Source organism: Carcharodon carcharias, chromosome X (assembly GCF_017639515.1).
Source record: "Carcharodon carcharias isolate sCarCar2 chromosome X, sCarCar2.pri, whole genome shotgun sequence".
Taxonomy (NCBI): domain Eukaryota; kingdom Metazoa; phylum Chordata; class Chondrichthyes; order Lamniformes; family Lamnidae; genus Carcharodon; species Carcharodon carcharias.
This window is the reverse complement of record NC_054507.1, coordinates 6769543-6782319: the sequence shown is the minus strand read 5'-3', so window position 1 is coordinate 6782319 and position 12777 is coordinate 6769543. Positions and strand designations below refer to the sequence as shown.

At 43.0% G+C, this 12777-nt stretch overlaps 1 protein-coding gene across 3 annotated transcripts in view; it reads left to right on the top strand.

Moving 5' to 3' along the window:
• The window catches only part of spryd3 (SPRY domain containing 3), a 301493-nt gene that overhangs the window by 229947 nt on the left and 58769 nt on the right, over positions 1-12777 (top strand). The window lies entirely within an intron of this gene.

The following is a 12777-nucleotide window of genomic DNA, read 5'->3' as shown; positions in this document are numbered from 1 at the left end:
TGCTTTCATGCATAAATTCCCTTTTAGGACCCTAATTGGCTCCACTCATCCTTTTACCACACTTTTACTATTTATCTGCCGACAGAAGAATTTTGGATTCCCTTTTTATATTAGCTGCTGGACTCTTCTGATATTCTCTCTTTGCTTTTCTTATTTCTTTTTTCACTTCCCTCTGAACTTTCTATATTCAGCCTAGTTCTCCCTTGTATTATCCACCTGATATCTGTCATATGCACCCTTTATATGCTGCATCTTACTCGCTATCCTTTACATCACCCTGGATTTGTTTGCCCTACCTTTCCCCTGATGGGAATGTACCTTGCCTGTACCCGAACAATCTCCTCTTTAAAGGCAGCCCATTGTTCTGTTACAGTTTTGCCTGCCAATCTTTGATTCCATTTTACTTGGGACAGATCCGTTCTCACCCCACTGAAATTGGCTTTCCCCCAGTTAAGTATTTTTCCTCTGGATTTTTCCTTGTCTTTTCCACTATCTAACTTAGTTTATGATGCTACGATCACTATCACCTAATTGTTCCACTTCTCCCACCTTATTTCTCAGAACCAGACCAGCAATGCCTCCTTTCTCATTGGATCAGAAACATTTCGATTTAGAAAATTCTCTTGAACATACTTGATAAATACTTCTCTCTCTCTGCCCTTTACACTATTATCATGCCAGTCTCTCTTAGGATAATTAAATTCCCCCATTACAACTACTCTATAGTTTTTGCACCTTTCAGTAATTTCTTTGCAAATTTATTCCTCTATACCTTTCCCACTAGATGATGGCCTATAGAATACATCCAGCATTGTAATGGTACCTCTGTTGTTTCTTAGCTTTAACCAAATAGATTCTGTCCTTGATGCCTCTAGGACATCCTCTCTCTCCAGCACTGTAATATTCTCCTTAATCAATAGTGCTATCCCTCCTCCTTTCTTTCTTTCCTTACCTTTCCTGCACACCTGGTATCCAGAAATATTTAGTACCCAGTTCTCTCTTTTTTAGAGGCAGGTTATCGCACGACATCTTATTCCCACATGGCTACCTGCAGATTGCCAACCTTATTTACCACACTCTCTGGTAGTGGTAGAGGTGACTCTTCACGGGGCAGAGAAAGTGAAGGGGCGGTGTGATAAAAAACAAAAACAGAATTACCTGGAAAAACTCAGCAGGTCTGGCAGCATCGGCGGAGAAGAAAAGAGTTGATGTTTCGAGTCCTCATGACCCTTCGACAGAACCATCATGAGGACTCGAAACGTCAACTCTTTTCTTCACTGCTGATGCTGCCAGACCTGCTGAGTTTTTCCAGGTAATTCTGTTTTTGTTTTGGATTTCCAGCATCCGCAGTTTTTTTGTTTTTATACATAGGGGGGTGTGATATGCTGACTTGAGCAGGAGCACCCAGGGAAAATTATCTTCTGAGTTTGAAGCACTGCCTTTCTGTGGGGCTGGGCAAGGGGGTGGGGGTTGGGGGAATATCACATGGATTGCAATGGCACCACAAAACATGCAGATTAGCAATTCAGTTAGAGATTCAGTACTAATAGGATGCTTGGTAGAGGGTTTGACACTGCCTTCTGTACTGCAGACAGCGTGTTCCGGACTGTTTGTTGCCTCCATTTGCTCAGATTAAGGATATTTTGGAAAGACTGGAAAATACTGTGGAAAGTAAGGAAGTGATGTACTCCATGTGGGAAGCAAGGATATAGGAAAGGAAAAGCCTGACATCCTGGAATGTGTTGAGCAGATTAGGAAACAGAACCTCGGGCATGGTAATATATCAACAATTACTTGCATAGCACCTTTATGTAATAGAAAAGGTGTTTCAGAAGTGCATTGCAAAGCATGACACAGATATATTAGGCTATATGACTAAAAGCTTGGTCAAAGAAGTAGGTTTGAAGGTGCATCTTAAAGGAGAGAAGAGACGCAGAGAGGTGTAGAGAAGGCTTTCCAGAGCTCAGGGTCCAGGCAACTGAAGTCATGGCGACCAATGGTGGAGCAGTTTAAAATTGGGGATGCAACAAGAGACCAAAATTAGAGGAGTGTAGATATCTCTGAGGGTTGTGGGGCTGGAGGAGATTACTGAGATGGGATGGGGCGAGGCCACAGAGGGATTTGAAAACAAGGATGAGAATTTTAAAATCAAGACGCTGTTCGATTTACCGGGAAGCAGTGTAGGTCAGTGAGCACAGGGGTGGTAGGTGAATGGGACTTGGTGTGAGCTAGGACACAGGCAGCAGAGCTTTGGGTGACCTCTCAAGTTTACAGAGGATAGAATGTGGGAGACCAGCCAGGAGTGTGTTGGAATAGTTGAGCCTGGAGGTAATAAAGACATGGATGAGGCTTCAGCAGCAGATTAGCTGAAACATGGGAGAAGGCGGGTGATGTTACTGAGGTGGAAATAGGCAGTCTTAGTAATGGTGCGGGTATGTGGTCAGAAGCTCTTCTCAGGGTCAAATATAATACCAAGGTTGTGAACAGACTGGTTTAGTCTCAGACTGTTGCCAGGGAGAGGGATGGAGTCTGCAGCCAGGGAATGGAATTTGGAGCAGAGGTTGCAAACAATGGCTCCAGTCTTCCCAATATTTATTTGGAAGAAATTTCTACTCATCTAGCACTGGATGTCAGATAAGCAGTCTGATAATTCAGAACAGTAGAGGGATCAAGCAGCAGCACAGAAGCAGCAACAGTTCCAGAGCTCAGTAAAAGCATTGAATCCACACCACCACTCCCAGAACCATTTCAAAGTGCAAAAGGCTTGCTACTGGCCCAGAACTGCGACAACTGGAGAAAAAGGTTCACAAGGTACAAAATTGCTTCAGGATTATGCAAAAAAGATTAAATAGGCCAAGTCAGTACAGTACTTTATGCAGTAGGACCCATCGCTGACAGCGTGATAGCAAGGCAGGGGATTTTTTATTCATTTGCGGAATGTGGGCATCGCTGGCTGGGCCAGCATTTATTGCCCATCCCTAATTGCCCTTGAGAAGGTGGTGGTGAGCTGCCTTCTTGAACCACTGCAGTCCATGTGGTGTAGGTACACCCACAGTGCCATTAGGGAGGGAGTTCCTGGATTTTGACGCAATGACAGTGAATGAAACTTCAGTCTCTTATGAAGAAGTCCTGCAAGCTTTCACCTCAATATAATAAAATATAGCAAATACCAGATGAAACCATGGATTCGTTGATCAGCGATCTCTGTAGGCTGGCAGGGAGCTGCAATTATGGAACCTTAACGGATAAGGTGATTCGGGACAAAATCATAGTCGGGGTCCTAGACGAAATATTATCAGATCTCTTACAGATGAGACTAACACGAGTAAAAGGAGTGCAGGTTGCCAGGCAAACAGAACTCGGGAAACTGAATCAGGCATTTGTTCACGGGGAAGGAGAGGTCCTGTGGAGCAGACCAAGTGAGACCATTCAGTTTGTAAGCCATAAAAGAGCGCACAAAAGCCTAAACCCACCAAACCACGGAAAAGCAGGCCCACAACCATTTTGAACTGTCTTCAGTGTGGTGGAACAAACCAAGCAAGAAGAATGTCCAGCAAGGGAAGCAGAGTGCCACAACTGTGGAAAAATAGGCCACTTCAAAACTGTTGGCCACTCAAAACTGCTGACAACCTGTAAAAAGAGGGAGAAAATTTTAAAACAGAGCCACTTCCAGAAGTGTAAGAACCACAAGCAATGGAACTAACCTTTCTGGGGGAGGTAAATGATACTGAAAACAAGCATTGGAGTATTAAACCCAAAGTGGACAGACACCCCACAGAGTTTAAAACTAGACACAGGAGCAGGGGTTTCAGTTTTATCAGATGAGGTCAAATGGCTCAAACAGATTGCAATGTAAACCTCATCCATTATATTACAAGCTCCTTGGGGAGACCACACTAAAAGTGAAAGGCCAACTCATGGCAAAGCTGAAATATAAAGACTGAGAAATCCTCGAACCTCTCTTTATCATTCCAAATCAAGAATGCTCTCTACTAAGCAGAAAGGCATGCCTAAACCTGAAATTAATAAAGTGGATGAAGTCACTGATGAGAACTACAGCAATATATTCAGGAATGAATTTCCAAAATTGTTTACAGGTCTAGGGATGTTAAAGACACGATACTATATCACCCTTCAAACTGATGCTAAACCAATTTGCCTCATTACACTAAGGAGAGACCCTCACCCACTCTTGGACAAAGTCAAGGGTGAAAATGAAAAGATGCAGCAACAAGGGGTTATCTCACCGGTCACCATACCAACAAAATGGTGTCAGGAATGGTTACAGGGTCCCAAAGCCAAATGGCTCTATAATAACCTGCGAGGATTTAACTCAAATAAACAAACCAGGGGAACGTGAGATCCACCAGAGAGCTTCAGTGAATGGGAGCCTTGCCAAATTAATCAAGAGAACTTTATTTACCAAATTGGATGTGAACAGTGGGTTTTGGCAGTTGCCTCTGGACAAATAATCCAGATTGCTGACCACATTTCTAACGTCACTGGGTCATTATTGTTTCCATAGATTGCCCTTTGAAATAAGGTCTCTCTAGAAATTTTCCAGAGAACAATGCCCTACAGTCTAGAAGGGATGGAAGGGGTAATATACCATATGGACAACATACTTATACATGGCTCTGAGAGAAGAGTACAAAGAGCAGAGTCTTACATGATGCAGGCCTAACATTGAATGAAAAATGTGAGTTCGCCAAACCGATAATCAAGTTTCTACTTCACATGGTACAAGCCACTGGAATCACAGTTAACCCACAAAAAACAAAAGTAATCAGAGAATTTCCGCAGCCCAGGAACATAACTCAGCTTCAAAATTCCTCGGGATGGTCAACCAAGTGGCCAAGTTCCTGCCAAATTTAGCAGAGGTCAGTGAGCCCTGGAGACAGCTGCTGAGACAGGGTCAACAGTGATGCTGGAGTGTGGATCAGCAGAATTCTTTAGAAAGGATTAAAAACTTTTAATCTCTTCTGAAATCTTGGCACATTACAACCCAGAATTACCAGACATAGTCGCAGCAGATGCATTGTTCACAGATCTGGGGTCAGTTTTATTTCAAGTTCAGAGAGATGACAAATGTAGACCAGTCTACTATACCTCTTGGTCATGAACAGAAATAGAACAACGATACACCACAATGAAAAAAGCATTGGCAGCAACTTGGGTGTGAGAAATTTTTCACAAGCGTATGTTATGGGATTGTGCTTCAAAATTGAAACAGACCATAAGCCGCTCGTCCCTCTTCTGAACATGAAAAAAATTGTGAACATACCACCCAGAATCCAGCAGTTCAGATTAAGATTGTTGAGAGATGACTCCATCACAGAGTATGTGCAAGGGAGGTATCGAACAACAGCGGACACATTGTCACAGATACCATCAGAAGGAACCAAGCAAGAGGATTTACACTTCATCGAGGAGGGTGAAGGATATATATTCTTAATCACTCAGCACTTGCCAGCTACTGCAAAAAATTGCAGGAAATAAAACAAAGCCAGTAAGGAGATGAAGAATGTCTCCAAGACCTAGAATGGAATGGCCAGATTATATCACCACTAATTTTAGGTCTGACAATGGGCTGCAATTTGCTAATGAGCTAGTCCACAATTTTGCAAACAAATATGGCTTTGTTCATGTGACCAATTCACCTTACTATCCTCAAGTGAATGGAGAAGCTGAGAGAGGAGTAAAAACCGTTAAAGATTTATTGAAGAAAAATGAAGACCTTAAGCTAGCTCTTCTGAGTTATCAAACCTCACTACTACCGAATGGTTTCTCACCATCAGAGTTACTAATGGGCAGGAGATTGAGAACACAGCTTCCATCTCTAGAACAAAAAGTCAAACCCAGTGTCACCACAAATGACCACAAGAGGGTAAAACAGTGTGAGGACAAACAGAGAAGCAACCAGGCTCAGAGCTTTAATTACAGACATAGAGCCTAGGGAGAGAGTATGGATCTGAGACCAACGGGGGAGGGATAGCCATTGAAAAAAGCTCCACAACCAAGATTATACAGGGTTGAAACAGACCAGGGTATCATAAGGAGAAACAGCAGCACCTTAATACCCTTGGAGAGGAAGCCAACAGAAATTCGGGCTTACTAAGATCCTGACGATGGTGAAGGAAGACTTACTACGATCTCCGCATATGCCCAGGAGAAGAACACTCTCGACAGAAGGGAGAGTACGGAATATCTTCGATCTCAAAAGGAGACCGGAATGAGATCAGAGAGATTGGCCAAGGCACCTCAGAGACTAACCCTGTGAAATCGGAGACTTTGGGGGAATTGTAAATATGATAGGGCTAAAGACTTGGGTGGGGGAGGAGATGTAGAGTAAAGGATTAACACCAGAAGTAGACATGATGCTGATGTAATAATGATGTCAGATCACATGACTGAGAAGTAAGAGAGATCTGGAAGAGGAGAAGCTCCAACCTCGTGTGAAGGCCCAAATGTGTAAACACTTGCTGTAAGTAAAGAGTAATGGTTTGGAGAAACTACAGGCTCGAGCAACTTACTGTGGGAGAACAGACAATCCCCAAAACCACTATCTAGACCCTGACCACACAACGAAACAAGTCCCTGATTAAGGTACTTGTATCCCAGGGCAAACAATGTACCAGAAAATTTTCTAGTTGGAGACATCTGTCCAAGGATACGCTAACGTTTAGTTTTTCATGTTGGAGTATGCCTAATGTATAAGTGAGGCACAGCACAGAGTATGTAGTGGAAGCTGTCTTTGATAAAAGGGTCTGCTAAATGTCTAAATAATAATTGGGTTAAAGAGAGACTTCCAGGATGTTTTTATTAACAGTTGTCTGGTAGCAAAGAACTTGTATGTCGCTGAAGCTTTTCACCTTGCACTCATCATGACGAAAGCAAGAATTCCAATCAGCACCCTTTGCTCCTATCATATAAATTGTTGTGATCATTTGAAATTTGGCATTCCAGTGTTTGTCCTAATGAGTCCAAGATGAAAATTTTCGGCAACATGTCTCTCTTTTCAGCAACGTTTTTATTTTTATGACTGTTAACTATAACAGATGGTAGATCACTATTGCAGATGTCTTAGTTGCAACCCTGGATGAATGACGTATGACGTAGTACACAGCAAGACTTGAGATTCAGTGTAAAGTGAAAATGGCATAGTCAAAAAAACGGAATCGGTTTAATTACCAGCGTCAAAAGGATTCTTCAGGCTCAGGACCAATTGGAAAAGAAACATTATATTATCTTCAATATGCCAGTTGGTAGTTTCCATTTTGAGTGAAGATAGGGCATCTATAAAAGAACACAAATATATCACTAAACGTAAAGCTGGTCTTGCAGCCAATGCTAAGTCTAGTTCTGTTACTGATTCTTTTTATTCACCCAACACAAGACCAGCCTGTACAGACAGTGAATATGAAAAACTGACATTCCTAAATAGTGTCACTGTATTTTTTTACAAACGGTGTCAATAATGTGATATCACACCTGTGGTAATTATATGCACCCTTGTTTTGCATTTGTAATGTATATGTGCAACTGTTAAAATGTTTAAATATAGGCTGCTGAAAATGTTTTGCCTTGCTATGTTACACACGTATGTTTTCCATCCTCACACCCTGCATGTCCCCAGATAGCGTTTAGAAAATATGGTCACCCTACATTACAAACAATATTTCTGTTGAGCTCATAAAACAGGATTGAGATAGCGTCACGTCAGTAAGCTCAATGTTTGAGGTCCTTGTCTATATAGAATCTGGAAAGCCTACCTTGTGAGTTATGACCTAGGAATAAAGCAAATCTATAGATAGAATAAATAACTGTCCCATTTTACATGGCAATTTCTGAATTTTCCAGGGGGTGTGTGTGCCTTGGACACCCACAAATAATAGCTCATTTCTTCATTGAATGCCACAGTTTTGTGGTGAGGGCAGAGCAGACCTTGCAGGTGGCCTCTTAAGCAGTTTGTATTGGCTTTGGTGAAGACAACTTTGGACTTGGCTCTGGCTCTGAATCCTGTGCTCAGTTACTCTGTTTAGATTTGACACAATTTGGGCAAAGAATCAGAGGACACCTGTGGCAATAGTTCGTACCGTTGAGGGAAGAGAAAATTGAAGGTGAAAATGAATGATTGGTAATGCTTCATTCTCCAGCACATGGCCACTTCCTCCTTAAGTGAGGAAGGGACATGATTAATTCCCTGAGTGCTGCTAATGATGCTCTGATTACCAGTGGAAGTAAAAGTTGGAAGAATCAAAGAAAAGGCCAGCACCATGACTGGGAAGTAGATTTCACTGGGCTGGGGGTGGGGTTGGGGGTGGTGGGTGCGTAAGGAGCTGGAATTAACAGCTTGCTCCTTGGGACATTTGCTGCTTCTGTGCTAGTAGACCTCACCTGCTTCTGGTTATTCAGTTCGTTTCAGACAGCTAATTTTGTAATTAGTCGTCTTGTGAAGTTGTTTATTAACCAAAAGAAACCACTACAGTGTTTTCTAAGTTCAAACGTGTAATTTATCCATGTAATTACGTGTGAGACTGTGTGTTTAATCCTGAGAGGGAGGTGAAACAATACAGTACTGTGCTCCTCACAGCTACTGAGTGCAAAGGTTAATAGTATCTAGCAGTCAGTAAAAAGGTGAAGCTTATCCAATGTACCAGACCAGGTTAACAATATCTAGAGAATATAACATTCAGTTATTATAAAGGGGTAGGTGCCTGGCATTGAAGTAACCCCCCACCCTAATAGAAGTAGGTGTTTTTGTGTTTTAAAAAGAACTCAAATGTATCCTGTTGATATTCTGTTTGCCTTTCTTGTAGAGAACTATTGTGCTCCCATCCAAATGAGACGTCACTTCTCCAGTACCACCTCCCCATTCCTCTTGAGACTAAGCGTCAGTTGTTGCCCTCGTTTATGAATCACTCTTCCCCGTGATGCTCAGCTCTCTGCTGCATTCCATGTAATGTAAGGATTCCGCTTGTATCCATTTCTGCGTGAACTTTGGTTGCTAAATCAGACCTAAACCTTTTCTGGGCCCTGCCCTATTCTTTCCTCCTCTTTCCCTCATCCATTTATTCCCCCTTTTGAAGCACCCTCCCCTAATTCTTCCTGCCACTCAACACTATTCATTCTCTCCTGCCACTGTTGGAGGCTGAAGTCCCTCTTGAACAATCTCACCACCCACCGGGGTACTTTTGCTGCACTGATCATTTAAAGCGCTTCCTTGCCTCATTTCCACCAAATGATTCATTGTCTTCCACAGCTGCCATTCACCTCGGTACCGTTTCCATCTTCACATCCTCAAGTTTGATGGCCACAAACTCAATTACCCATGATGCACAACTGGTCTTAGCCATTCATGGCCAGACTTGGCTCAGCCTTGTCAAGTTTTATCATCCTTTCCTCTCTGTTATCAAAACCCCCAGGATCATGTTGGCGGGCAAGGACAAGCCTAGCGTGATTAATGGCATTTGCCAACCCTTTTCTCCTGCCCCCTCTAACTTTATGTCTATTGTCATACGAAGAGCACGTGGATTTATTCACTTCAAAATTGAGACCGTCTGCTCAACTCCTTTTTCGCTTTCTCCCCCCACCACCACACTCCAACCTATTTGTCTCCCCCTCCACACTGTCGATTTTCGTATCACTCTGTAACTGATCAATCTATCGCTGCCAACCCCCACAGCCACTTAACTCCTAACCTTTCAGATTCCCCTGTTGGTACTCAAGCTACCTGACATTGTGAGTGACTCCCTTTCGTCAGACACTGTCCTTTTCACATCCAAAACCTCAGCCATCACTCCCACCTTGAAAAACCCACAGTCGGTTCATCCATTCTCTCAACCTAGCAACCCATGTCTAACCTCTCTTTTCCCCCACTTAACTCATCAAATGTGCCAGCGCCTCTCACTTAGCATCCCATCTCCACTAATAAAAGCAGTCTTTACAAATTCCTCTAGTGTGGCACTTGCCCATATCATAGCAGTGACTGTGGTGTGTTATTCTTTATGTTAGTATGTGATATAATGCACCATGCCATCATTCCCCATTATATCTGGTACAGATACAATGGGCTGAATCTCTCCTCCACTGTCCAGTTCAGTGGCCTTCACTGCGATCCACTCCCAGCTATCCGAATGCAGCCCACATAATCTCCAGCAGTGGCTTCTCTTCCCACACCATATTATCATTAATCAAATTCTCCAAGCCTCTGTCCCTGGCTCCTCCTCTTCCTCATACATGTGCTACTCTGTGGTGGCATCATTGACAGATACAGGATCAAGAAGTACGTGTATGCTATTGAGGCCCAGACTCCGCGTCCCCCTTGCCACTGCTCAGACCCATAACCACCTCCAAACTGTCAGTCGGGGCGTCTGCCCTCAAGTCATAGATGAGTCACAAGCAATGTTTTCTCTAAGTTTTTTTGTTGTTGTGTACAGCCTATTCATTTCAACGCACAGTGCCTTGAACTGGTTTTGCACAGACACATCCAGGCATTCTGTAAAACAGGACAGAGTCTGAGTGGCTGACACAGTAACTTCCAGGTTGTTGTACATGCACGCAGCTTTGAGGAAAGATGGTGAAATCTTCTTTCAGTTGAACATTGCCAGAATTGAAACAATTTCCATGGCCCCTGCTTTAAACTTCCACCCTTTGCCACTGACTCCATCCGGTCTCCCCAGTTACATAGTTGGTCTTTTCCAGATGGTTTCATCCTGTTTGACATGAAGGTTGATTCTATACATCACCAATTGCTTTTGTTCTATCTCTGCAACTATCCCTATCTCTAACACAGTGATAGTGTTCTATCACTGAAACCCTTTTCCATCTGTGTGGCACCACTGACATCAATTAATCCAGTGCCATCCTTCCTGACCCTCCATTCTAGACACAACTCCAAGTTTCCCAAGCTTAGTTGCTTGTATCTAATTGTACATGCCCATTACTTCCACCCTTAACAATTTACACTCTGATCAGACAACACCAGGAATACAGTCCAGGAGTTTGACTCTTGAGAACGGGTTTGGGAGTGCAGATGTAGATTGGGAAAGCGCATCCTGGGATCCAGCAAGGCTTGGAGTGGATTTATGGGATCCAGCAGGGTTCTGAGGAGTGGACTCTGGAGCAATGCTGGCCAGGGTCTGACAGTATAAAGAAAGAGCGGGGTCTAAATAGCCTTGCAAGGGAGGGAAGTTCAAATGGCTCTCAAACTGCTCATGGCCCCTGTCACGCTCGCGTTGCATGCCGATGAACAGATGAAGACGATGGACATTTTTATTTTTTAGAGGAGCTTAGGGTATGAACAATTTACCTTGACAAAATGAAGTCCAGAGGGTCAGGTGACTTCTTTTGTGGTTTCTGTACAGACAAGGACAGACATATCTGAGCATGAGAAGGCACTAAAATATAAATAACCTTGAAGAGACTTAAAGTAACAATGAGAAATGGAATTACAAATAAAGACATTTTTGGAGGCTGCACATGGCTGGAGTGTTGATGGTACCAAGCATCATCCATGCTCAGCCATCAACCCATTGTGTGGACATGGCAACACCTCTACCACTTGCCAATCAATCAGCACTCTCTCTTCTCGTGCAATATAAATTGTTGTTCCCTTTATAATTGGTACGCTTGCGAAACTGTCCTGATGAATGCAAGACAAGAAGCTTTGACAGAATGTCTCTTTTTTTCACCAATACTCAAGTATTGTACTGCCAAACAACTAAATCTAGAATTCATCTATCAGATGAGATGTCACCCTTCTCAGATGTAAACGGCCCCATGGCACTATTTTGAAAACGAGCAGGGGAGTTTTCCCTGGTGCCCTGGCTAATATTTATCCTTCATTCAACGTCACAAAAACAGAAGATCTGGTCATTTATCTCATTGCTGTTTGTGGGAGCTTGCTGTGCGCAAATTGGCTGCTGTGGTTTCCACATTGCAACAGCGACTGCACTTCAGAAGCACTTCATTGGCTGTAAACTGTGTTGGGAAGCCCTGAGGTTGTGAAAGGCACTATAGAAATGCAAGGCTGTGTTTCTTTCTTCCCTGTAACCTCAAAAGTGATCCAAAAGAGTTGTTTTAATATATTAACTTAATGGAGAGGAGTGCCTGAAAAGAATTCTGTTGTTAAACAATCTGTTTTGGTTTCTAACAGTCAACAAAGAAACCACAGCTGCTCTAATCACGGGTGTTGTCTCAGTGAGCAGTTCAGAATAGAAAAGGAGCAGTAATTCATATGTTCAAATGTCATCACTTGCCTGAAATAAAGCTTTGAGAATTCAATCTCCAGTTTATTCAAAGTCTTGTGGGCAAAAGCAGAGAAACCGTGTGCTGTTTGTGGTATTGGGTCACAGGCCCTTTCACCATTACGTTCTGGTGATGTGCAGATTGCAGGCTGGAAAACCCTGCAAACTGCTCAGAGTTGAGACCGGCGAACGCCTTGGAGTGAAAACCTTAATGAAGGGATTGAAGGACACAGAGGGGAGCGCAGTGGATAAATGTAATCATTATGGTGAAATCTGTATTTCTTTATTAAAACCCTTAATATTCCACTGATTTGGAACACACTCAGGTACCTGCTTGAGAAATGGAAAACTGTCACACTGAAACCATAGACAGTATTCTTCTAATATCTAAACAGAGCACCAAATACTTCACTCTCCAACTAATCCCATGCTGTACCTGTCCTGGGAGTGTTTGATGGGGACAGCGTAGAGGGAGCTTTACTCTGTATCTAAACCCCATGCTGTACCTGTCCTGGGAGTGTTTGATGGG